This window comes from Triticum aestivum, chromosome 4D, assembly GCF_018294505.1.
Source record: "Triticum aestivum cultivar Chinese Spring chromosome 4D, IWGSC CS RefSeq v2.1, whole genome shotgun sequence".
Taxonomy (NCBI): domain Eukaryota; kingdom Viridiplantae; phylum Streptophyta; class Magnoliopsida; order Poales; family Poaceae; genus Triticum; species Triticum aestivum.
Genome location: NC_057805.1, coordinates 505296121 through 505308730, shown reverse-complemented (window position 1 = coordinate 505308730; position 12610 = coordinate 505296121). Strand labels below are relative to the sequence as shown.

Below are 12610 nucleotides of genomic sequence, written 5' to 3'. Positions count from 1 at the left end.
GTCAACCAAAGTCCACACTTTGTTCTCATACATGGATCTCATCTCAGATTTCATGGCCTCAAGCCATTTTGCGGAATCTGGGCTCACCATCGCTTCTTCATAGTTCGTAGGTTCGTCATGGTCTAGTAACATAACCTCCAGAACAGGATTACCGTACCACTCTGGTGCGGATCTTACTCTGGTTGACCTACGAGGTTCAGTAATAACTTGATCTGAAGTTCCATGATCATCATCATTAACTTCCTCACTAATTGGTGTAGGAGTCACAGGAACAGATTTCTGTGATGAACTACTTTCCAATAAGGGAGCAGGTACAATTACCTCATCAAGTTCTACTTTCCTCCCACTCACTTCTTTCGAGAGAAACTCCTTCTCTAGAAAGGATCCATTCTTAGCAACGAATGTCTTGCCTTCGGATCTGTGATAGAAGGTGTACCCAACTGTCTCCTTTGGGTATCCTATGAAGACACATTTTTCCGATTTGAGTTTGAGCTTATCAGGATGAAACTTTTTCACATAAGCATCGCAACCCCAAACATTAAGAAACGACAACTTTGGTTTCTTGCCAAACCACAGTTCATAAGGCGTCGTCTCAACGGATTTTGATGGTACCCTATTTAACGTGAATGTAGCTGTCTCTAATGCATAACCCCAAAACGATAGTGGTAAATTGGTAAGAGACATCATAGATTGCACTATATCCAATAAAGTACGGTTATGACGTTCGGACACACCATTATGCTGTGGTGTTCCAGGTGGCACGAATTTGTGAAACTATTCCACATTGTTTTAATTCAAGACCAAACTCGTAACTCAAATATTTGTCTCCGCGATCAGATCGTAGAAACATTATTTTCTTGTTACAATGATTTTCCACTTCACTCTGAAATTATATGAACTTTTCAAATGTTTCAGACTTCTGTTTCATTAAGTAGATATACCCATATCTGCTCAAATCATCTGTGAAGGTCAGAAAATAATGATACCTGCTACGAGTCTCAATATTCATCGGGCCACATACATCTGTATGTATGATTTCCAACAAATCTGTTGCTCTCTCCATAGTTCCGGAGAACGGCGTTTTAGTCATCTTGCCCATGAGGCACGGATCGCAAGCATCAAGTGATTCATAATCAAGTGATTCCAAAATCCCATCAGTATGGAGTTTCTTCATGCGCTTTACACCAATATGACCTAAACGGCAGTGCCACAAATAAGTTGCACTATCATTATTAACTTTGCATCTTTTGGCTTCAATATTATGATTTATGTGTATCACTACGATCGAGATCCAACAAACCATTTTCGTTGGTGTGTATGACCATAGAAGGTTTTTATTCATGTAAACAGAACAACAATTGTTCTCTAACTTAAATGAATAACCGTATTGCAATAAACATGATCAAATCATATTCATGCTCAACGCAAACACCAAATAACACTTATTTAGTTTCAACACTAATCCCGAAAGTACAGGGAGTGTGCGATGATGATCATATCAATCTTGGAACTACTTCCAACACACATCGTCACCTCGCCTTTTACTAGTCTCTGTTTATTCTGCAACTCCCGTTTCGAGTTACTACTCTTAGCAATTGAACCAGTATCAAATACCGAGGGGTTGCTATAAACACTAGTAAAGTACACATCAATAACATGTATATCCAATATACCTTTGTTCACTTTGCCATCCTTCTTATCCACCAAATACTTGGGGCAGTTCCGCTTCCAGTGACCAGTCCCTTTGCAGTAGAAGCACTTAGTCTCAGGCTTAGGTACAGACTTGGGCTTCTTCACTTGAGTAGCAACTTGCTTGCCGCTCTTTTTGAAGTTCCCCTTCTTCCCTTTGCCCTTTTCTTGAAACTAGTGGTCTCGTCAACCATCAACACTTGATGTTTTTCTTGATTTCTACCTTCGTCGATTTCAACATCACGAAGAGCTCGGGAATTACTTTCGTCATCCCTTGCATAATATAGTTCATCATGAAGTTCTACTAACTTGGTGATGGTGACTAGAGAATTCTGTCAATCACTATTTTATCTGGAAGATAAACTCCCACTTGATTCAAGCGATTGTAGTACCCAGACAATCTGAGCACATGCTCACTAGTTGAGCGATTCTCCTCCATCTTTTAGCTATAGAACTTGTTGAAGACTTCATATCTCTCAACTCGGGTATTTGCTTGAAATATTAACTTCAACTCTTGGAACATCTCATATGGTCCATGACGTTCAAAACGTCTTTGAAGTCCCGATTCTAAGCCGTTAAGCATGGTGCACTAAACTATCAAGTAGTCATCATTTTGAGCTAGCCAAACGTTCATAACGTCTGCATCTGCTCCTGCAATAGGTCTGTCACCTAGCGGTGCATCAAGGACATAATTCTTCTGTGCAGCAATGAGGATAATCCTCAGATCACGGATCCAATCCGCATCTTTGCTACTAACATCTTTCAACATAATTTTCTCTAGGAACATATCAAAATAAACATAGGGAAGCAACAACTCGAGCTATTGATCTATAACATAATTTGCAAAATACTATCAGGACTAAGTTCATGATAAATTTAAGTTCAATTAATCATATTACTTAAGAACTCCCACTTAGATAGACATCCCTCTAATCATCTAAGTGATTACGTGATCCAAATCAACTAAACCATGTCCGATTAACACGTGAGATGGAGTAGTTTCAATGGTGAACATCACTATGTTGATCATATCTACTATATGATTCACGCTCGACCTTTCGGTCTCTGTGTTCCGAGGCCATATCTGTATATGCTAGGCTCGTCAAGTTTAACCTGAGTATTCCGCGTGTGCAACTGTTTTGCACCCGTTGTATTTGAACGTAGAGCCTATCACACCCGATTAACACGTGGTGTCTCAGCACGAAGAACTTTCGCAACGGTGCATACTCAGGGAGAACACTTTTGTCTTGAAATTATAGTGAGAGATCATCTTATAATGCTACCGTCAATCAAAGCAAGATAAGATGCATAAAGGATTAACATCACATGCAATCAATATAAGTGATATGATATGGCCATCATCATCTTGTGCTTGTGATCTCCATCTCCGAAGCACCGTGCTCGTGATCTCCATCTCCGAAGCACCGTCATGATCACCATCGTCACCGGCGCGACACCTTGATCTCCATCGTAGTATCGTTGTCGTCTCGCCAACTAATTGCTTTTACGACTATCGCTACTGCTTAGTGATAAAGTAAAACTATTACATGGCGATTGCATCTCATACAATAAAGCGACAACCATATGGCTCCTGCCAGTCGCCGATAACTCGGTTACAAAACATGATCATCTCATACAACAAATTATATCACATCATGTCTTGACCATATCACATCACAACATGCCCTGCAAAAACAAGTTAGACGTCCTCTACTTTGTTGTTGCAAGTTTTACGTGGCTGCTACGGGCTTAGCAAGAACCGTTCTTACTTGGCTACGGGCTCTACTTTGTTGTTGCAAGTTTTACGTGGCTGCTACGGGCTTAGCAAGAACCGTTCTTACCTACGCATCAAAACCACAACGATAGTTTGTCAAGTTGGTGCTGTTTTAACCTTCGCAAGGACCGGGCGTAGCCACACTCGGTTCAACTAAAGTGAGAGAGACAGACACCCGCCAGTCACCTTTAAGCAACGAGTGCTCCGAACGGTGAAACCAGTCTCGCGTAAGCGTACGCGTAATGTCGGTCCGGGCCGCTTCATCTCACAATACCGCTGAACCAAAGTATGACATGCTGGTAAGCAGTATGACTTATATCGCCCACAACTCACTTGTGTTCTACTCGTGCATAGCATCAACGCATAAAACCAGGCTCGGATGCCACTGTTGGGTAACGTAGTAATTTCAAACAATTTCCTACGCACACGCAAGATCATGGTGATGCATAGCAACGAGAGGGGAGAGTACTGTCCACGTACCCTCGTAGACCGACAGCGGAAGCGTATCACAACGCGGTTGATGTAGTCGTACGTCTTCACGATCCGACCGATCAAGTACCGAACGTACGACACGTCCAAGTTCTACACATGTTCAGCTCGATGACGTCCCTCGAACTCCGATCCAGCCGAGTGTTGAGGGAGAGTTTCGTCAGCACGACGGTGTGGTGACGATGATGATGTTCCACCGACGCAGGGCTTCGCCTAAGCTCCGCAACGGTATTATCGAGGTGTAATATGGTGGAGGGGGGCACCACACATGGCTAAAATATCGTATATCAAGTGTGTAGAGAGGTGCCCCCCTGCCCCCGTATATAAAGGAGCAAGGGGGAGGCCGGCTGCCTATGGGCGTGCCAAGGAGAGGGGGGGGGAGTCCTCCTCCTAGTAGGAGTAGGACTCCCCTTTCCTAGTCCTACTAGGAAAAGAAGGGGCGAAGGAAAGAGAGGGAGAGGGAGAGGGAAAGGGGGCTGCGCCCCCTCTCCTAGTCCAACTAGGACTCCTCCTGGGAGGGGGCGCACCACCTCCTGGCTGCTGCCCTCTCTCCCCCCTCAAGGCCCACTAAGGCCCAATACTTCCCCGGGGGGGGGGGGGGGGAGGGGGTTCCGGTAACCCTCCGGCACTCCGGTTTAATCCGAAACTTCTCCGGAACACTTCCGGTGTCCGAATATAGTCGTCCAGTATATCAATATTTATATCTCGACCATTTCGAGACTCCTCGTCATCTCCGTGATCACATCCGGGACTCCGAACAACCTTCGGTACATCGAAACATATAAACTCATAATATAACTGTCATCGTAACTTTAAGCGTGAGGACCCTTTGGGTTCGAGAACTATGTAGACATGACCGAGACACCTCTCCGGTCAATAACCAATAGCGGGACCTGGATGCCCATATTGGCTTGCACATATTCTACGAAGATCTTTATCGGTCAGACCGCATAACAACATACGTTGTTCCCTTTGTCATCGGTATGTTACTTGCCCGAGATTCGATCATCGGTATCTCGATACCTAGTTCAATCTCGTTACCGTCAAGTCTCTTTACTCGTTCCGTAATACATCATCCCGCAACTAACTCATTAGTCACAATGCTTGCAAGGCTTATAGTGATGTGCATTACCGAGTGGGCCCAGAGATAGCTCTCCGACAATCGGAGTGACAAATCCTAATCTCGAAATACGCCAACCCAACAAGTACCTTTGGAGACACCTGTAGAGCACCTTTATAATCACCCATTTACGTTGTGACGTTTGGTAGCACACAAAGTGTTCCTCCGGTAAACGGGAGTTGCATAATCTCATAGTCATAGGAACATGTATAAGTCATGAAGAAAGCAATAGCAACATACTAAACGATCGGGTGCTAAGCTAACGTAATGGGTCATGTCAATCACGTCATTCTCCTAATGAGGTGATCCCGTTAATCAAATGAAAACTCATGTCTATGGCTAGGAAACATAACCATCTTTGATTAACGAGCTAGTCAAGTAGAGGCATACTAGTGACACTCTGTTTGTCTATGTATTCACACATGTATTATGTTTCCGGTTAATACAATTCTAGCATGAATAATAAACATTTATCATGATATAAGGAAATGTATAATACTTTATTATTGCCTCTAGGGCATATTTCCTTCAGGTCGAACTAGAGACATTGAACTGGCCAGACCGTTCAAGGACTTGGTTCTTCGGGGTTGGGGGAACCTTGGACCCTGAAACAGGGAAGTGCGTTTGGACGGACGAGCAACTTGCAATACTCGTCAAGAAGCTTAGGAGTGTATCGCTGCAGCGCAGCAAGGGACATTCATTCTCGACAGAGAGAATGACAAGCTGACCGAGGCCCTCGGGAATCCTGAGCACCCTGGACGAACACGAGGCACGCCAGGCTCCGTTGCGTGGAAGGTTGGGTTTCCCGACATAGGCGGTTACAAAACCCGGGAGAGGAAGAGGAAACTGGAGCTCAGCGAAATGTAGAAGCTGAATGCAAGAGTACAAAAGCTAGAGGAACAAGTTGAGAGCCAGGGAGCTGCCGGAGCTACCCCAGAAGGTACCCTGCCATCTCAGTGGAGAAGCAGCATGGCTTCCATCGAGCTCGTTCAGCAGCCTGACTTCATGGCTCCTAGCTACCCCGTGGATGCTATCACGGAGGCTCAACATTGCCAGCTTATGACGCAATGGCAGAACCTCAAAGTCAAGGCGGCTGTCGGCTCTGTTGCACATCCTCAACCCGACGGAACTTTTCACTACCGTCCGATTCCACATGGCTATGCTGTTGTGATGGTGGATGAAGTAACAGAGGGATTTGAGGAGCTCGAGCTTGACCACCCTACAGGTGAAGGGGAGACTCAGCTATCTTGCTATGAAGACTCCATGTCTATGGCGGAAGGAGCACACCAAGCTTCTGAACTGGGCACCTCCGCCTCCTCCTCCTCCTCTGGCGAGTCAGGGCACTCCGCCTCCTCCTCCTCCTCCTCCGGCGAGTGATCAGGGCACTCCGCCTCCTTCTCCGGCTGCTCCGGCACGTGAGGCCGGCACTCCGCCTCCTCCTTCGCCTCCTCTGGCGCGTCGGAGCAGTCCGCCTCCTCCTTCGCCTCCTCTGACGCGTCGGAGCAGTCCGCCTCCTCCTCCGCCTCGTCAGCAACGGCGGAAGACAGATGCCGCTGCTCCGGCTGCTCCGACGCGTCAGAGCACTCCGCCTCCTTCTCTGCCTCATAAGCAATGGTGGAAGAGAGACGCCGCCGCTCCGGCGGCTAGCAGTACAGCCAGAGGCGGGAGGCAATTCTGATACGGTCCATCTCTCAAGCCCCTGGAAAAGTTACCATACGAGAGGACAGATAAGGAAAACACGGAGATCTCTCAAGCCCAAGTGAGGGAATTTTTTGCAAAGAAACCTCCACCTCCGAAGGAGACGATAGATTCGGTGAAATTGAAGCGCACTATCGATGCCCTGAAGCGACCACCACCGCCTTCGCCGGATGACAACTATGTCCGCGCTCTTAAGAAGACATATAAAGATGCGCGGCGGTCGGGAACTACTTCCAGTGATAAAAGGTTAGAAGAACAAAGAAGTGGGAAAAAATAGCCCAGCTCGGCGAACAGGCGAACCAATCGTGCCTCCGCTCAAGGTGTCTAGCGATATCGTCGCTAATCTGCCGGGGATGGTGCCTGGTACCAATCCTGCTGATTACCTGAGCGATGATGTACACTTTGATACAATGGAGGTGGATGAATTCAGATACCAGTATGGGCAGCCTCTCGTCAAACCTAATCGTCCTCCTCTAACAGCGATGATGCGAAGATTCCATGAATGGTACCTAAAAACCTTCAGCGAGTCTGGGAAGGATGTTTTGATGATGAGAATTAAAGAGGAGCACGACCTCGTTGGAACTTGTCTGTTTTTTGTTGCATTTGAGGAGTTATTCCAGTTATACAATAAAAAGGCCCTCGACAAAACACTCGTGACTTGCTACTGTCTGTAAGTACTACTTATGTAATTAAGTCTCTCTCTCTATATATAGCTCAGCTCTTTCATTGCATGTATATATAATTATCCTCACTATTATGCAGATTGAAGATCGTCGAATGCAGGAAAGCACAAATCTGGGACATTGGGTTCATTAACCCAGATATCATACATGAATGGACGGTTAAACACAATGTCACAAAAACCGAGGACAACTTGCTACAATCGTTGCTTAAAAATCAAAACAAAGATAAAATACTATTTCCTTACAACTTCAAGTGAGTGTTAATGTCTTATGCATATCCGGTTTCCCTTATTATTACTCGAGGTTATTGTAATGTAATTGATGAGTTATGCATGCGTGCGCAGCTTCCACTTTATTCTGCTAGAGATCCAGCTTGAGCGGGGAGTAGTAACCGTCTTAGACTCGAGACGAAAAGATCCCCGGGACTATGCAAACATGACTGCAATGCTCCAGAAGTAAGTTCAATCGATCATTATCGCACCATATCGGCAACTTTGTTCATTTGATCCTGATATCAAATGATTATTTTCTTTGTCTGGCAGGGTTTGGAAAGAGTTCACCGTAATTGTTCCAGCACTGCCGAAGGAGCTGCGATTTACACACCTGAAAGTAAGTACTACTACCTAGTTCCGCGCATCTCCCATTGATTCTAGTTTCATCAATACCATTTATAATAACTGATTATCACTTTGATTGAGCTCTATTTCTCGTAAAGTGGTTATGGCAGGAAGCCAGGAATGATTTTTGTGGATACTACGTTTGCGAGTACATCTACAACGCGACGATCTCTAATAAGCGGGGCTACTCTAAAAAACAATATGATGTGCATAAGCAAAAATATTCACAATTCTATTTTATTACCATCATTTGTGTTGAGTTTCATTCATATACATGTATTGACCCCCTTCTTCAAATTAGGTCTGGCAGATCCAGGATGAACTCCTACCACATGATCGCATAAAAGCAATTCAAGAGGAATTGGCGGGATTCTTTCTGGACCACGTCATCAATAAAGCCGGAGAATACCATGTGGAAAATGAGATAGACATGAGATGTTAGGGGTTGTAAGAGATCTTATATTGTATATATGTACCTAGTAGCGTCGGATAGATATACGAAAACTTGTTGTTCGACCAATCTCTCGGAGAAAGAGAGGTCACTCCTCTCTGTATATGTTCGTGACGATCTTGTAATTAATGGTTCCTTCATTTGCTTACTAGATAGCGTGTCGAGTTCTCTCTATACGTATAGTAGCTAGCGTCGACCAAGCACAGAGATAAGAGAGGACACTTCTCTCTATTAGCAAGCTAACACCGTAAATTAACCCCCCAAAACCCCCTAAACCCACCCCTTTTCAAAAAAAACCTCAGCTCGTGCCAGCTGCTGACGCGTGGATGCCTTTTTGTCCCGGTTGGTGTTACCAACCAGGACTAAAGGTCCTCCTGCCTGGGCGCCCCGCAGCGGCCACGTGGAGCCCCTTCTGTCCCGGTTCGTAAGTGAACCGGGACTAAAGGGTTTGGGCTTTAGTCCGGACCTTTTTGTCCCGATTCCTGAACCGGGACTAAAGGCCCTTTGGAACCGGGACAAATGGGCCGTTTTCTACTAGTATTTCATCTAGTTGTCTTGCTCATGTTTGAATTTTAGATGTTATGTTGTGTTTTGTTTCAGGATATTCAGGTACAGCAAGAGCAAAAGGATGGAGGTATGTAACTGCACCGAGTTATATGTTGTCCTGAAGGCTATATGTTGTTCTATATAGTAATCGTAAATTGCTAACAAAAGTTGTTGTCCAATGCATATGCCTTGGCTATATTTCAAGGATTAAGTTATTACCGCAGCGAATGCATATGCCCATAATTCCCTGCCAGTTAGTAGTAATTGATCATTTCGTTGGTCAGCTTTTCATGAGCTCCCATATTTCAGTAACTCCTTTCTCCACTGGGTGCACCTTACAGATTATATGTCTGACTGGAATAATGATTGGAATTGGCTTTTGAAAATGGTTAGTGTAGATTGAATTGTTCCAAAATGTGGTGTGGATACCTTGGTACTGTAAAGCTTTAGATTATCTGTGTGATTTGCTGCCCAGTAGGAATAGTAATGAATAAATTTTTGTTAATGGGGCAATGCGGGAGTAGTGTGATGGTTCTAAGAATAGTCAGCTGCAGGACCAATCTAATTTACGATGGCACATCTATTAGGCACTTCTGATTTGTCAACTAATGTTAAGTATTTTGTTGCTCCCTTGTGATTTTCTTCTGTTATAGATCGATCTATTGACTGAGTTTGGTTACCATTTCAAGTTTTACCAATACCTACAGTGCAAGCATGCAACATGGAAACATTCTCCATCAGTCTTTCCTCATAACTGCATGTAACCAGCTGTCAACTTGACTGACAGGTTCTGGAGGTGGGAAAGCTGGTAAGAATAAGAAAAAGAACAAGAGAAGGAAGGATCCTAAGAACCTCCCAAAGGCTGACCCTGAACATGTAAATAAGGTTATATTTTGTAACCCTAATTTTTCAGTGTATGCTATGTGAATAATATTTTATTTCTTACATCTTTCTATCTGTTGAGTTCAGGAGGAAGGTGCCTGTGTGATTCCATGCAATGCGGGTGCTGTTAATAATATTTCTAGAGCTCCTTGCCCAAGTTCAGATGTGCAAGATGATAATGAGTACCCCTTTGAAGATGGTGATCTTGATGATGGACTTGATCCTGCAATGCAGGAAGAGCTTGATAGGTAAGGAAACTATCTCTCTCCTTTGTACATCTATTCAGGCCCTTAGTTTAGTTCCTGATTTTTTACTATGTTGACACATTTTTTGTTGCTCAGTTACAAATAGATGTTATTTTCCTGAAATAATGAACCCCTTAATGTGTTTGTGCTCCCTAGCTGTTCAATAAAAGTCGGTGTGTTTAGAATTCAGAACTGAGGATAGATCAAATGGTTGAGCTGTAATATGGAGCAAGCTAAATGTTTGCTAGTACTTGGGCTCACTGCTTTTTATATTTGATTATTCTATTATTATGTGTACTGAAAATGCTATAACGAATTTATTGCCCATATTCCTGTACCAAAGCCGTCTTGCGAATTAATGACATGCTTCATTTCTGAACAAACAGGGAAGTTGAAGATTTCGCTAGGAGGCTCAATTCGGTTTGGCCTGAAAGAATGCATTTGGGTCAAGAGAGAAGAATTGAGTCGCAGCTGATTGGTGGTAATGGTTCTCTGCAGAGATTTTCTGGTAATTTTTTCCATATAGAATAGTTGAAACGGTACTGAGTAAAGAATTTAGCCCACTCTACTGAATCTAGTTTTGGAAGAACAGAAGGTTTTACATACTACTCCCTCCGTCCCATAATATAAGATGTTGTAATAACATCTTATATTATGGGACGGAGGGAGTAAAGGACAGTGTTTGGTTAGTCCAACGTAAAGTAGGAATTACCTCATTCTTGCACCAGCCCATTCCATAACCGCGTCAAGTGATAATTTGTATGTGCCCGCAGGGTTCAATCACAGGTGAATGCCGTGCGGCAGGATGAGTAAGTTGAAGCCTAGGAAATTTATGCACATACAGCTTCGAAGAGAGGTAGAGACCGAAGTGAGCAGCTGCTGCCGAAAAGGCCTTGAAACTCGGAACCGAGCTTGCAGACAATATAAGATGGGATGAAGGGTCCGGCTCGTCAAAGTTGGGATGAAGCATAGCAAGGTTTTAGATAGATCAAGGGGGAAAATTTGGACGAGGCTAGGGAGCGCGGCGGCGCTCGTTTGTTGATTTGAGCACATTGCCGTATATAGTAAGTGCATGTCGTTATGTCCAACTGTCCAGTGTAGAAAAGGAAATTGTTTGGTCATATCCCCTAGCGCACGTGGCTACCGATTGAATCAGCCTAGATCATCTCCCAGGTGCATTTATTTAGGGTTAAAAAAGTTGTAAAAGCCATAACTTTTGATTCAAGCATCAAAATCAAGTTTCGTTTTCACAATCAGGTTTCTGACGACGAGTTCTTCAAAATGAGATCTCATATGAGTTGGTTTCGTCAAACTTTTTTTAGGGCAACTTTGGGTGCAATGGAGGCAACTATAGTGCTATTGAGGAGCAACTTCTTCTTTTTGGCCTAATTGGACTTCTTTTTGGCCTAGTTGGACTCACTATTAGGTTGGTTTGCATAAAAACAAGAAAAATCACACAAAACATAAGGCATCTTTAGTGTACATATAAAGCAACTTCACTGCACTATATATATTTGTCAGTTTTGCTAACATTATTCCAACTTGTGTATCATGGCCGTTCAATTGCCTTGTTGATGGTTAGTTGCAAACGGTTGATGTTCAATTGCCTATAAATGCTATAAATTACCTATAATTGATGCCTAGTTGCCTGCTACTGATAATTAGTTGCCTATAATTGCTGCTCAGTTGCCTAATTTTATTAAAATAGTTGCCTAGAATATTATGAAGTTGTTTATCATAGTTTTTCTAAGTTGCCTACAAACACTCTGAAGTGGCCAAGATTCATCATCATGTTTCCTACCATAACTAGCAATATATAGCAAACACAAGAGCATCATCGGTAGACGACATCATAGTATTATAGGCAATTTAGAAACAACGACATACGAGCATGAACAATAGGCAACTTAGAAGTACCGGCGAGGAAGTTACGAGAATGTTAGACAAAATTAACTAGGACACACAAGGTAGTGACGTTGTCCGCTTTTAGTACTAGAGTTGCCTCTTGTGGAAGCAAAGTTGCTCATAAAGGTGATGTGATATTATATACCTCAATTTGGTAGTTGTTCTGTATTATTAGTTAGCTGCTTATTGTTGCTAATTAATTATTTTTAGGAGTGGAGTTGCTTCTGTTTAGCATTAAAGTTGCCTCATCTAGCATCAAAGTTGCTTTTAAAACCAAGTCACGTTAGCAACTTAGGTCCAGAGCCGCGTATGTATGAAGCTAAGTTGTATGCAACTAAGGATGATGTTAAGCTACTAGCTAGTCATGGTAGCCCCCTTAGGACACTGTTAGCCTACCATGAAAACTAAGTTGCCTACAATACTATAAAGTTGCCTACGAATGATGCTCAGTTGCCTACATACATTGAAAATTTGTCCCACATGATTTTTATGTTGTCTAAGATATACTTGA

General features: G+C 43.5%; 1 pseudogene; it reads left to right on the top strand.

Moving 5' to 3' along the window:
• LOC123100651 (SKP1-like protein 21) overlaps window positions 1-10740 on the top strand; it is a 36369-nt pseudogene extending 25629 nt beyond the window's left edge.
• The last annotated feature ends 1870 nt before the right edge of the window (window positions 10741-12610 follow it).